The sequence below is a fragment of the Anthonomus grandis genome, chromosome 6, assembly GCF_022605725.1.
Source record: "Anthonomus grandis grandis chromosome 6, icAntGran1.3, whole genome shotgun sequence".
Lineage (NCBI taxonomy): Eukaryota > Metazoa > Arthropoda > Insecta > Coleoptera > Curculionidae > Anthonomus > Anthonomus grandis.
The window spans coordinates 28,775,899-28,791,268 of NC_065551.1; the positions used below are offsets into that span (position 1 = coordinate 28,775,899).

General features: G+C 26.5%; 1 protein-coding gene across 5 annotated transcripts in view; it reads right to left on the reverse strand.

The window, feature by feature from the left end:
• The window catches only part of LOC126737690 (uncharacterized), a 279,234-nt gene that overhangs the window by 117,098 nt on the left and 146,766 nt on the right, over positions 1 to 15,370 (reverse strand). The gene's annotated exons all lie outside the window — the stretch shown is intronic.

Sequence of the window (15,370 nt, forward strand, 5' to 3'; positions counted from 1 at the left end):
AAAAACCTATGAAAAACACAAAGTTAAAAAATTAAAATAAAAACACAAAACAAAATTTTAATTTTTAATATTTATTTTACTAAGAAGTATAATGTTACTTTAAACAATTAGTTTATGGCTGTGGCTTTCGTAATAATACTTAAAATATTAGGTAAAAGGCATATAATTTTCGCTGCTTACAAAATGGTAATATTTTATGAATGAATTAATAGTTAAAGGTTCAATCAACAGGCCAATAACTAAGCTTTGTATCAGCCTATTATAGCACACCATAATTCTATAATGTATATCCTAAGCCATATACTTTAAACAACCATAAATATACGCTGGCAAATATTTCGCTGATAACAGATGCTGTGATTCCCATAGCCCATAGTTGGCCTACTATCAATAGAAGCTGGCCGGTTGCTGTAAAAATAGGTCAAATTGGCACAGAACAAATATAATTTATCAGTGTATATTTAACCCACATCATAAATTGCTACCTTGAAACCTAGCTGAAAACTATCCTTTGGAAAGCCGCTTTTCAAAATGTCTCAGTCTTAAGCATTTTGCCCTCAAGTTCTCAGATATTTAAGCATATTCACATAGCATCGTAAGTATAAAAGTATAGTCATGTCACTAAAAAATAAATTTGTGACGGTTGACAATTAAGTTTATTGTTCTCCTATATCTGTAGAGTTAATTCATACATAAACCAGAAAAGTTGTCAATTTTTTATTTAAAAAAGTTGAATAATTATTGATTAGTGAAAAAGAGGTAAGATGTGATAAAGGTCAAAAAAAGATTTACTTATAAATAAAAAATAACGCCAGATTTGTACTAAATATATTAATTTACCATCCTAATTCTAATAACAATAATTTAATTATTTTAGGCCATAAAATAAATAAAATAAATGCATAGTGAAATAAATACCTTATTGATGGCAAAAGTACTTTTTTAGATTTAAAATAGGAATATAAATAAAGTACAGAACAAATATTGTAACTAAATATTAAAATGGAATAATGTTTATTTTTAGTATATATTTTAAGTTCTTTGTTGTGATTTACACTAGTACTTATAGAAAGGGTTTTTTGACGATTAAAATATTATTATTCAATTTAATTATTATTTCCTGTTTTAACCATAAAATATTAAAACAATTATATATGGTTGAATTTTAACCTAATATTTATACAACAATATGAATGTTACTTAACAGACAATTACCACTATAAAATTATTTTTAATTTGCTAAACATGCTGTGTATATTTCTTAATAAAATAAAATATATATATTTTAACTATTCAATTAATTGCATATATTGTAATTAAAATATTCCAAGTTGCTACATTAGCTAGTTTGCAATCTTTTCCTTAGAGTCTATTGCAATAATAGTCCTAATATTGTCTATAATCCTTAATTGATTTAAAGTCCGAGAATTTTATCACTAAAATCAATGATTAGTTGATCAAATTAAAAATTTGGGTATTTTCCTGGGTTCTCAATTATTATTTAATGCACCAATTATGTAAAAACAAAAATTGCTCATAAGTGTTTGAGAAAACAATGGAGCATTATAAAAGTACGTACTATCAATGACAAGATATTTTTGTGCCGTACTTTAATTTTGTCTAATTTAAACTTTAAGAAAAACGAATTCTTATAAAAGAATACAAAAATCTTATTTACGTTGTTTTTTAAATGCATTATATAAAACATAAATGATGCCTTACTTAAAAATACTTCAATAAATATTAATTGAAAATATAACTTGCTAAGCTTTATGTATGTAACAAAGACAATACAATATCCATAAATTTTCAAAAAATGCTAAAAGTCACGAATTACCGAAAGAAATGTCTTTATATATATTTAAACGATTTTGTATAATTATGTAATATTATTTTATGCATAAAATCTAAATATTTATTAATTACAATACATCTAATCCAAAAGATATCATGACCTATGTTTTTTTGTTATTTTTATAGAATAGCAAAAAATATTCATAATTGAAGTATGTTTCTATATTTTTTAAATTTTTCTTGTAGAAGTTAGAGGTATAACTTTTTTTTACATATATTTTAGGGATATTAAAAATATTTAATTATTATTAAAAGCAATTATTCTATATTAATGTAGTGTTGCATGTATTCGAGTATTGGCTTTTTTATTCACGATGATATTTTTATTTCCTCTTTCACCAATATTTAATGAGGTTGTCTTTGTATTTACTTATCGTATGAGAGTGATCCATAAAGTATCCGACTCAATAAAGAAAATATAGACATTTTAGACAGAATTTTTTTATTTTCAACATATATTCCTTTTAGTGATATAGTTCGATGCCTTTTTTATAAGAAGAACTATGTTGCTATATTAACTGCCGACATCACTTCTTTATTATTGACCACTCAGCCATTTTTTTAAGTTTGGAAATAGAAAACAATTCTAGGATCTAGCGAACAGGGTTCATAAAGAAGTTATTTAAACTTTAATTGGTTAATCATGACCATTGCATTACAATGACGGATTTGTGAGCTGTTATAATATCTTGCTAAAACAACACTTTCTTCTTAGCTAAGTACTGCCATTTTTGCTTGATTTTTTTGCTTAAACTTTGCAATAAGTTGGCATTAAACTCGCCGCTGACAGTTTTACCTTTTTCAAGATAGTCAATAAAAATTATCGCACGCGCATCCTAAAAAACTTATGACGTCTGCAGATAAAACGGTCCTTGCCTTCTCTGGAATCTGCATCCCTTTTAAATCAATTTTTTTAATTGTTTTTTTTTATCTCGGGTGTAAAATAATGGACCCACGTTTTGTCAATGGGTATGGAAGGCAAGAATGTTGATCTGTTGGTGTTAAACTAAAAATTCAATTGAAACATCTTGACACAACTGTTTTTCTCGGCTGTAAGCAAACGCGCCACACAGATATCTCATGTCAAAATGTTCACATAATATGCAGTGTCCACAATTTTGCTACTGAGTATTTTATTGTTGTAGCCCCAAGAGCTGACTCACCAAGAGTAGAAATCGGTTCAACATGTATATTGATGGGGCTGAGGCCTTTTAATTAAAAGAGCAATTTTCTTCACTAAAAAACGTGTCATCTTCAAACTTGAAGTATATCCTATATAGATTGTGCACTTTTTAATAAAGTAATATATTTTAAACAACTACCGCTATCTTTGGCTCGGGTATTTGTGAAAACATATTTACATTTCGCACAAAGAAAAAAATATTTATTTTAATGATTCTAGTTTATCTGTTTCAAATTTCAAATGTCAACTTTTTAAATAAATTAAAAATAATATAAATTATGTAACACTGTTGGTATCGGCCGCAGATTGAATTATATATTTCTGTGTGTAAATAAAAGTTGAAACAATATTTCTAAACTTTAAATAGGACCGCAAGATTTAACAGCTGAGCCGGTAAGCAGCAGCTAACTGCTAGATAGCATAACCAATAAAGTTTACATCCGGCGTTCATACCCTCAAAGTGCAGCAGTTGCTGACTATTCCAACTTTACGGTCCAAGTTTAAATTTGCACTATCGCTGACTGTCAAGTTTTGGATAACTTACTTTCGACCATCGCCATCGCGGACTCAAATTGTGCCCTGCCCGTAAATGCAAACCCAAACTTTCGCAATATATGCAAAGCACCAGACTATTGGTGCATTAACAAATTAAGCTCCCTGGTGCGACATAGAATATTTAATATCGCTACGTTATTATCAGTCTTTAAGCAGCCTACCTGTTTCGTATATTTAAATTTACTTCAAATCGTTGACTTTTTTTTTGTTTATTAACGCTTGCTTATTTTAATCAAAAATACAATATTAAATATTATATTTTGCACGTGTTTTATAATAATCTACAGAATATCTAATTTTTTTTTCTGAATTTAAGAATCTATAATGTGTTGATATGTGAAATAAACGCTTTCCAAATGTATGCATTTTATAAATAATAAATATTGTTGCTGGATTTACTGCCATAAATGTCGATATTCATTAATTATTTGGCATTATTAATCATTACTATTTATAACTTATTACATTAAGTAAAATCTGTATTGTTGTAACAAATTTATAATGAGTTACATATTTTATTGGATATTAGGTCACTGTTATATTAAAAATACGCTCAATAATTAAAAAGAAGATTAAATTAGATTAATCGAGAATAAATGAGAAAAACTGTTCCTTTGCTTGTTATTTTATTTAAAAAAAAATAACAAAATAACTAATCGATATCTTAATTTTAGTTCTAATCATCCAATAATGGTAAAAAGCGGAATGGTAAAAAATGCATACGATCGTATATATTAAATACGATATCAACATTTTTTTGTAATAACCAATAACTGAACTAACTAACTAACTAACTAACCTAACAACTGAAAAGATTTTACTAAAATAATTCAAAACAATTATCCAAAAGAATATTTGGAAAATTGCTTTTAAGAGTTTGATAATCCGTGTATAAAATTAAATAACCCACTTTTGACCTCAAACCTTATTTTGCCATTCGTTTGACATTTTTCTGATAAAAATCAAAAGAATTTGCTAAAAAATTAACATAAGTACTTTTCTTAAAACGCAAAATACATAAACAAAACTATTAACAAAAACTAAATCATTTAATGAAAATAAACTTAATAAAAATGTAATATATAAAATTCCTTGTACTTCTGCTTCCTCAATTTTAGTAAAGAAACCAAGTTAAAAATTACTCAAATAAAAGTAGTGCATTTATAATATTAAATAAAGATAAATCCATAGCTACTTATTCGATTGGTTGTAACAATATATGGATTCCTTTACTAAAGAGAGACGTAGAACAGAGGGGAGATGTAATTAATAATTTTTTTAATATGTTTTATTCATATATTTTCTATTTCTAAATTACACCTTTTCACACCTTTTTATTTTTTTTTTTAATTACTTTTGTATTTTCTTTGTTAGTTTTGAAAACAGTTTATCAATGTTAAACAGCTATCAAAGTTAAAAAAAAATATATTAAAAAACATTTAATTTCATTAACTTTGATAACCGTAGTAGACTTAACTACCGAAACGTTGGTTCAAATTACGTATTTTTATTCAGTAAATAGGTTTTTCATCCTTTTCACTTTCATTATTCAGAATAAAGTAAGGTATGATATTGAAGAAAAGAAATAAGCTCAGAGGTCAAAAGATAAAAAATTAGGAAACTCACTTATACCATAAAAAAAAATGTTTTTTTTTTATTTTATTGATATTTTGTTTACAGATAATGTAATGTATACAGGGCATCCGTAAACTAAAAGGAATATGAAGTCAGAATTAATAAAGTTAAGATTGCGCATTTTGTCGTTCATTACATTTGCTGGAAAATTAAGATATAATCTATCTATCTATTAGGACGTTCTAATAATTTTGAATACTTTTAACAATTTTTAAATAATGTAATTACGACTAAGGATTTCACCATCATCACACGGTACGAGGGTGGTCCATCAAAATTAACTGGGACTATATGCTAACTATTATGTTGCTTATGTTGCTGGTTTTCATATTTTGTTATATATTTGGTACATTATTTTCCTTCCCTCTTTATTTTACATGTGTTTGGATAATTTCGGGCCTATACTTACGAAAGTTATTAAAAAAAAAACGAATTAATTAACCTAAAACCGTTATAACCCATTACCTTCAATTGAAGCATTACTCAAAATGATCAGCCAATCCTTTTAGGTTTTTTAATGTTTTTAATTGCCCAATAGCCCGATAGCCATTAAAAAATAAATAAGTAAAATCCTACTAACTAATGACCTTATTATTAGGTACCTATTTAAACGATATATGAAACATAATTTTATACCTATATAATCATTCATGAAAGGTTGCCTACGTTATACACCCTAGGACCCGACGCGACGAGAGAATCATGGCGAATAATTTCCATTTCACTGGTGCCTCGAACCGCACAAATAATCGCAAGAAACTATTGAGAAGTAAATAATAACTTCCGGGCCATTGTGCACACTCTTGGGTTAGTACAAACATGAAGGGTCCCTTTCCGGAGCCACGTCGTAAAGTCCTTCCTCTTTCCATGGTGAATCGCTCTTTTAGAAGCTAAAGCGTAGCTCAACCTAGCCAGTCTGAAAAGGGATAATTTACTGCTATTTATTTTTACGTACATGTAGGAATTAAGTTCATGGGTATACTATAAAGGATGTGTTTTAAATATTATTTTTACAGAAATAAATGGTTGAATTGGTCCCTTAAACGAGAATTATTATCATTTTAATAATAGTAAAATTTTTATCTTCTATCTCTAATATAGGAAAAAAACAGTGATATCTATATAAAACTTAATTTTGGTTCTTTTTATATATCTTCCCTGATTTATTTATTTCTTTCTGAATCTTCTAAGCTATTCATTTTTATTTTCAAGCCAAATATATAGGAGCAGAATAAATATTTTTTTTTAGTTTTAATATTTTTAAATGTTCTTAAATATTTTCTAATACTTCAATTTTTTGAGCTTTTTATGAAAGCAAATCATGTTAAATATTTGATGTGTCCTTATTTAAAACATGTGGACAAGATGGTAATATAGTGCATTAAACCCCTTTAAAATATTTAATTAGGTATAAAACAAGGAAAAATAAAATGTTGCCCATTTCTCAAAAAAGCCTTTGCCAACCCGTTTTTCCTAATAAAAATAAGTTTAAGCTTCAAAGAAACTTTGAAGTTACTTTATGCCCCTTATATTCAGACCCTCTTGAACTTAAAAGTCCTTTATATTTAGAAAATCGAGTATTTCGATATTAATTAATTATTTGCTTCAAATATAAATGCCGATTATATTTCTAAAGTTGACTGGGACTCTAATAAAATACCAGTAGATGTAAAAGTACTTAATGTCCTTTTACTTGTGTAAATATCTACAAGTTTTAATTAATAACTTGTTAAATAAATAGAGTAACTTGATAGGGTTTTTTAAATTTTCTTTTAAAACAAATTCTATATAAAAAGTTTTTAATTTATTTTGTTTTAACGTTAAAATTGTAATTACGTTTAAACATATTATTATATAATTAAAATATATAAGTAGGAAGAGGAAATAACCATAAATAATAAAAACCCTATGCAAGACACTAAATATTCATTAGATATTAACTGAAAAAAGGAACAGAAATTCCAACATAAGCGTTTGAAAAAATAACTTATATGAACAGAAAAATAATTTATAGACTTTAATTAAGGACTACAATAAAATGTAACGAAATATATAATGAAGTAGAAGCAGTTACAAAACTACGCGAAGAAAAACATTTCTATGAAAAAGAAAAATTATATACAGAATGAAGAAGATATTATGATCCTAGTGATGACCAAATGTCTTGTAAGCATGATTTGTTGTTCTCTTCTACCTTTCAAAAAAAATGTCTACCTTTTAATTTTAACTCTGAAATAAAGTTTAAGGTAAATTAGCCGAACAAATTTCTTTTAAATGACCTTCTTTTAAAGTAAGACATTTTATCACTTTTTGATAAAATTCTCCTCACTTCAAGCCTACTTCTTTGCAATCTTTTAAATGATTATTACAAAGCGAGGGAACGGAAAAGAAGCTCAGGAAGACAATGAAGTTATTTTGGGATTAAATATTGCTCGAACTTTTAATTTAAAAACTTCTTTACATCTTGTTGAAGTTACTTCAAGGAACTTTTATAACTTAAAATGTAATTTTTTTTCGGATTTTATTTTGAGGAAATATGTTTATGTTTTCCGGGTATATGTAGTAAATTATTCTATTTCCTTTAAAAAAGTTTTAGACTCTCTTAGTAAGCTTACTTAAGAGCTTATCCAATGTGAACCATTTTATAATGAGAGTTAAACTTTTTTATGGTTTTGTTAACTTTCTGGTAATTTCCGAAATACTCAAATTTATATATAAAATCAATGAAGGTTCATCTGACATCATTTATATGTTTCCTGTATTTTAATATTTTTAGGAGATTATATTAAGATTTTTATAAAAACGTTAAACATAAAATTTTTGTCAAGTAGTATCAGTACTAAATCTCAGTACTATAACAAAATTCGATAATGTAATTATAAGATCTCCTATGCAATATGGATTAATAGAAAAAATTTTAATAGTTTTTTTAAGCGTATTCAGATGATTGAGTGTCTGAAGTATGAGTGTCTGAAGATGAGTCTAACCCAATTTTTTACCAAATTCTGCATTAATCAAGTAAGTTCCAAAAAGTCTTTAATAATTTATTGTTGTATTTTAAACATCATAAAGCACCAAACTTTTATATTTATTTACATAATTAACTTTTATGTACTTATTTAATTAATTAATTTTTACTTAAGGGTTAAGTTTACATTGAAAAGCTGTAAACATTGACACGGTTTGTTTTTTCATATGACCTTAAATAAATAAGTATTTTACTCATATTTAAGTGTATCATATTATGTTGATCGTACTCTACTGTATTATTCACTTACAATGTTTATTATGAATTTTAGTCTTTTTATGAAACTGTTATTAAACTGTTATTTGTTTGCTTTTTGATTTCCTAGTTGCTTTATAGTATAACTTCTCAGTAACCTAATACTAACTTTCTTTAAAAGTAGCGTGTTATAAAACTTTGATTGAGTAAGCAAATTTAATTTCTTATGTTTAGTGTTGAAAACAGCCTAATTTTTCAAGTTACTTTATTATATTTAATATTTGAGACCTCAACAAAACTCAATTAAAAAAAAAGCAAATTCTGTAAGTCGAACGTAAATCCCAGAATAATTAGCTAATTAGTTACAAAAGATGCGAATTAATAGAAAAATGAGAAACAGGATAATTAGCATTAAAGAGTACCAAGAACTGCATCTATATAGTTGTAGCAAGAACTCCTTACCATTACTCTCTTAATAAATAATAAAAAAGCTGTATCTACCTTTATATAAAATTTAATGAATTCAGAGGTATTTTTACCTTAATTGGCAATTTGCTACAAATATTTTATATAAAACCTTAATAATAATTGAAAAATAATTAGTTGTTTAGTTTTATATTTTCGCTTATATCCTGAATCCCTAACATAAAATATGAAAATGTTTAATTGTAAGAGGATGTTGGCTTTAATTGGTCATAATATTTAATATAACATAACTAATTATTATGTCACAGTTATATAAAAAATTTTAAAAAATTATTTACTAATGCATAATTTGTTATTTAATCTTTCACTTGAAATTTTATTTGATTTTCTAAGCAAAGAAATTTATAAATTTAAAATTATTCAGCAACTTGTTACAAATAGGCCAAAAAGACACAATTATTTTACTTAATTTTCCAACTCAATAAATTGGTCAAATAAGTAGATTTTTATTAATGGAGTAAGTTTTTTAATTAAAAATTAAATGTCACGCTTCACAAACTCTTAACTCCATATTGTCAAAGATATGTTAGAAAACTGAGATAAATTAAAATATAAAAAAACATATAGTAAGACAAAATAATGCTAAATAAATGCCTTTAGCAAAAAATAGCTATTTCATATAAAAAAATTTATGCAAAAAAGAGGTTAAACTAAATAATTTTTTATCATGTTTTGTTTATCACGTTATTATATTTAAAATTTAATGTTATATTTTTGTTTCACTTTACTACTTTGTTATATGTCATTCAACATAAAAATAGTAGATAGATACAATAAAATTTATATGACGTAATTAAAAATTACAAGTTTAATAAAAATTTTTATTGAGTATTATGTTTAATTTTTTAGTAGAATGTTTTAAAAAAAATAATAATTTTAATGTGTAGCGTACATGGAAAGGAAATTTATTTGAAAATAAACTTACAAAATGTATGAGGGTGTACATGAGATGTTTATCTAATATCAATACTATTTCTCAATTAACTATTAATGTACATATTTTAACGTATATCACGCAGACATTTTATCCGATATTTATGATTAAATTTGATCCAAAAACGGTGTCATATATCTGATGTAAACTAAAAGTAAACGTTTATTTAACTATAGTGTGTTTGTTGGGATGTATATTAAGTTTTTATTATAAATTTCTTTTAAGCTTTAATCCTCTTTTTTTTTTAATTTTTAAAATATATTTAATCTTTTAATTTTTTTTAAGTACGTTATTTTCGCTTATGTAGGATAACTGTGTTAATAATGTATCTTTTTGCCTATTATAAATTTTATTTAGTAATATTTTAAACTTTAGGAAAAAATAACCATTTTTATTTTTAAAAAAGCACCAAATATATAGCTGAAACGTCAGCATTATTAAAAATAAATTAAAAAAAGCAAATTTTATAAAAAGTAACAAAAAGAACTAATTCATCAAAAAAATTTATTAATAAATACAGTAGAATATATTGAATTGAATATATACTCCTGAAAATTAAATTGTACAATTCTCATTTTTTTTTAATATTTAATTAGAAATATAATGATCTAATTACTTCGTAACATTACTTATAGACATTATAAAAGCAACTAAAAGTTAAATATACTCTAAGAGAATTTTACTGAAATTAGTTGAATAACGTACGTAAAGAGAACTCTATTATACTTTTAAAGTGAAGTCTCTGAAAGAGCCACTTTAGAAAAGTAAATGATGGTACATCCTAAAACGTTTTTTTTTTGCGTATCGAGTGGGTTCATTTTTGACTATAGAATGTTGAAATTAGGTCGTGTTTAAGCATTGCTCACACAAACCACTCCGAAAGTCCGGATTGCGGGATCATAAGTAAATTTAATCTGATCGGGAAACCATTACACCTTTCGAGGGTAACATTAAAATCGGATATTCACGTTTTATACGAGATCATTTCCATGTTGAACCACAACTCTCAACTAAAATGGTTAAATGGCGATAGTTGTACGCGAAATTACTTTCGAGGGAAACGGTGTTTTATTGCCACTGGCAATTTTGCGGAGTCTGGCTAACAGGTAACGAATGTGGCAGCCCTGTGTATCGCGACGGGGGCAACGAATTTTAGAATGCCAGTGCGGGCTTATCCAACTTGATTAGCAACTTTTGTTGGAGCTCCTTTTTTACTGTTTAGTTTATATTAGGTCAGGGTATATAATCTTATTGTGCAGTATTTTCTAGACAAGTCATTTAGTAAAAGCTCCGGCAATTGCCGCATGGTTCATTTAACTTACACGCTTTCTTAAACAAATTACTGCCTTTGGTTATAGGCTAATAAAAAAGATTTTATTATTTTAATTTTGTTTTACTTCTATTCTTGTTCTCTTTTATTTACTTAAGAGAGGGCTTCTTTTAATTAAATTCATTTTCGTTAATGACTGGTTTAATATTTTTGTTTCCTTTAGGAAGCATTTGATTTTTTTCAAACGATTTTTTGCAATATTTTTAAAACTTTATAGAAAGGCCATGAGTTCTGCTAAAATTGAACGAACAATAATTAAGCTCGTTTTTCGACAAAACAGCCAAAAGCTGTGTGGAACATAATAAGCAATATCAGGTGCGGGAACGTAAAAATATAATCAGCTTAATTTAGTTACGTTTTTTTAAAAATTGCTGCGGATATTATACAAAATATTTCTTAATCTTAAAATGACTTTTCTCTTACTGAAATTAAATGTAATGAGATAAGGGACATAGTTAATAGTAACGATCTTTTTGGATTTTATAGTAAAATAATAAAATCAGCTTATCGTACCTCTAAAAAAACTAATAAATCTCTGTTTTAAGCCAAGTATATCTCCAGTTAAACTTAAAAGCGCAGTAGTAATTTCTCTCCTCAAAAAAAGGTATTCTACCCTACTGGAAAACTACAGACTTATCCTTTTTGTCTATAGTGTCTAAGATTTTAGAAAATTATCTGGCTCTTAAAATGACACAATTCTCTAAAGCTAACTCTCTCTTCTGTAAACAACAGTTTAATTTTAATAGTCAAAAAAATACAACTCTGGCGAATGTCTATCTGGTATCGGATGTAATTAAGGGAATTAATGCATTTAAAAAAGCTCATTGATATATGCTTAACTCCTTCTTTGTAAACTTATTGTGTATTAAACATGAACAAACTATTTGTATTTTTTTTTTTTGGCTTGGGCTAGTTTTTTGCTATTCAGCCAGTCACATTTTTCTTATATCTCATACATCACAAACACAAACTTAAAACTAAGACAGACACTTACGAATGCACATGTCACCTATGGGACTTGAACCCATGGTCACACGACTGCTAGGCAGGAACGTCCCCACCACGCTGCCGGGAGACCGGCATATTTATATTTGTATATTTTACAAAATCCGGGCATTCCAATGCATTTAAAATGCAAAGTTTATGGAATCTGCATTTTGCCAGTGACAACATCTGAGCATTTTCATCCCGAAACGATGGTAATCACAAAAGGTAGTGCAGACCGACTTAAAACAACACAAAGGTAATGGAAGGAGTAATGGTCTGAATGATCTGATTCAGTTTTCCTAAGAGACTAAATTCAAAATGACGAAATAACTAGAAAGAATAAATAAATAGATAAGAATTGGATAGGCGTACATCCAAGAGTGGCCTAGATAAGTTTGATGAACAAGAAGAGGAAGAAGTAGAAGAAGAAGAAAAACACGGATTATTAGTTTCTTTTAAGATTGACGTACAAAATTCAATTTTGCCGACATTTGCATGTTTCGTATTGAAATCATCGTATATTTACTTAACAGCCAGTTATGTTGGTACATATCGCACGTTTAATGGATTTTTTTTTCTCCTCTAATGACTAATATGAGATAAAAGAACTCAACAGGTATTTTCTGAATTTTGCACCTAAGATTTAAACTCCTTTGTTCCTTTACAAAATCACTAAAGCTGCTTTTTTTATTATATGGACGAATTCACGTTATAAATTATAAACTTAACATGATTTTTTTGTGTTATTAAATTAACTTCTAATCTAATTTGCTTTTAAGGGTTTTAAGGGTACTTTAAACAAAAACCTTAAAATTAAAAACATTTTTTCTTAATGACCCATAGCAGTTGAACCAAGTTAAGTAACGACAAAAGATTTTTAATTTCAAATATTCTCTTGAAAAAAATTAAAATTGATTCTTTTTACGAAATTAATAAAGCCATTACGAAATAATGTGTACCTAAATTACTGTGATATATAAAGACATGATTTGTATGACTTAAAGATATTTAAAAATACAAACGAAAATTTTTTTCATTGCCTTCATAATCTTGACTTTTTTACAGTCCCTTATTATAATGCAAAGTAAATTTGTTCATTTATTTAATTGCATAGAACTCAAAGCTTTAAGTCAATTGGGTAATAATAAACATTTTAGATTGATGTTTTGATTATAGCAGCTTTAAAAATCTCAGTTAAAGTATATCCGAACCATCTTCTAATGTCTTTTAACCAGAAGCTCTGACGTTTTTCAATAGATCTTCTTCCCTGAATATTTTCTTCAATTATTAGCCTCAGTATTTCGTTTTTTTTTCTTATGACGTGACCTCTATGTACCTTGTTTGTTTTCTCTTTACTGATGTTTAATAACTCTTTGCATTATTCAGTCTTCTTAATATCTCTTTGGGTGTAACTTAGTCCAGCCTTCACGACTAGTAATTTACTAAGGTTAAGTTTAAATAAAGACTGTTGAAGAACTGTGGTGCCAAGATATTTGAATTATCATACTTGATCTATAATTTTGCCATTGATTAAACTGGTTTCGGTGATATGTATGTCTTCCCCTCTGATTATATATTAACCCTTTCCCAAAAAAATCTATATAAGTATTATTCTTGTATTGGTTTTTATGATATTTCAATGGACACTTATATACGATTAATTATATATACTTTTGTCAAATTTCTTCTATGGGTGCTAAAATACCTACACATTCATGTCAAATCATATATTTAAAAAATGAACTACTCTTGATAAGATATTCAGTTAAATAATATATGAAGCATAAGAAAACTGAAGAATTAAAGAATTTTCTTAAGACTAAAGATAGTCTTTTAAGATTTTTTAATAACCAGGATTGCAATTTAACTTCATAGATTCTTCTGTTCATTAGAGCTAGAATATCTTCTATATATAAAGTTATGTACTTTGCTTTGAAATATTCTTTATCTATTGAAATATTGTTAAAAAACTAACTTTTGGTATTTGGGATCTTTTAGCTCTGAGTCAACTTAGATTGGAAAAACAAGGCATAATTTGTAAACGTTTAATCTAAATTCTGCTTAAGAATTATGTATAATGAGCACTCCTACATCACTAATCTAACTTATCCGTTATAAGTGGAATTTCAATATTCAGAAATCCTAATTTAAAATATCATAAAAACCTTTTTTAATATTTACAATCAAAAACACATATTCGTATACATACATTTTACACGTTTAAATTAAGTAAATATAATGCATAAACAAAATTTATGCCTTGTAAGTATCTTGGTGCAAAGTTTTATCATTATCTTTCATCTAAATTTATTAGTGTTACTTTCGTCGTTGCTTAACACACCTTATAATTATTAAATTTAAAGTCATTAATATCCATTTAAATTATGCTTTTAATAATATCCTACTTGTAAGTTAAAGAATACACAGTTTTCTATTTACCTTTCTTTGTTATATGAAAATATTCTGTTAATATTTTTAAAGAAATATTTTATACACAATAATTGAGGTTTTTAAAATATTATGAGATAATATCTTTATGAACCGAGCAGAGAATTCCAAAAGTTCCTCTTTTAGTCTGCTTTATGCCTCTCGAGTAAATAGCGAGAATTATTACTGGTGAATGCGGGCGAGAAAAGAATTTTAGAACTAGAAACCTTGTTCCAAAAAAGCCACAGCCACGTTATATATTTTAATAAAGAATGTTATTTATTTTGGTAGGTACTATATTTATTCTGTACCAGGTTAGTTAACTGGTTTGAACATTTGAGTTTTGATAAACTTTTTAGAAAATTAGATATTGAAATATTATTATTTTCACTTTGTATATCTGCATTATGATATTTTTAAATTAATTTAATATTCTTTAAAAATTTAAATTCAATTGAGAACTTTTATCTGGCCCCCTATTCCAATAAAATAGAACACAATTGCTTAATTGTACCGATTTAGAGTTTTAGCCTAGTTTTTCAGTATGTTTTAATTTAACAGAAGTAGTAATGGAACATAAATAGTGCTAAATCAATTGGTCTAATAAATGAAACAAACTTGTAATACTTGAAATATCCATTAAGTATAAATATAGCAATAGTCTATAATTTGACACACCTAAAATATAATCTATCTTTGCTATCTCTTAGTCTAACATTATTTACACAATTTTAATAATTTTTTGTTACAGGTAAT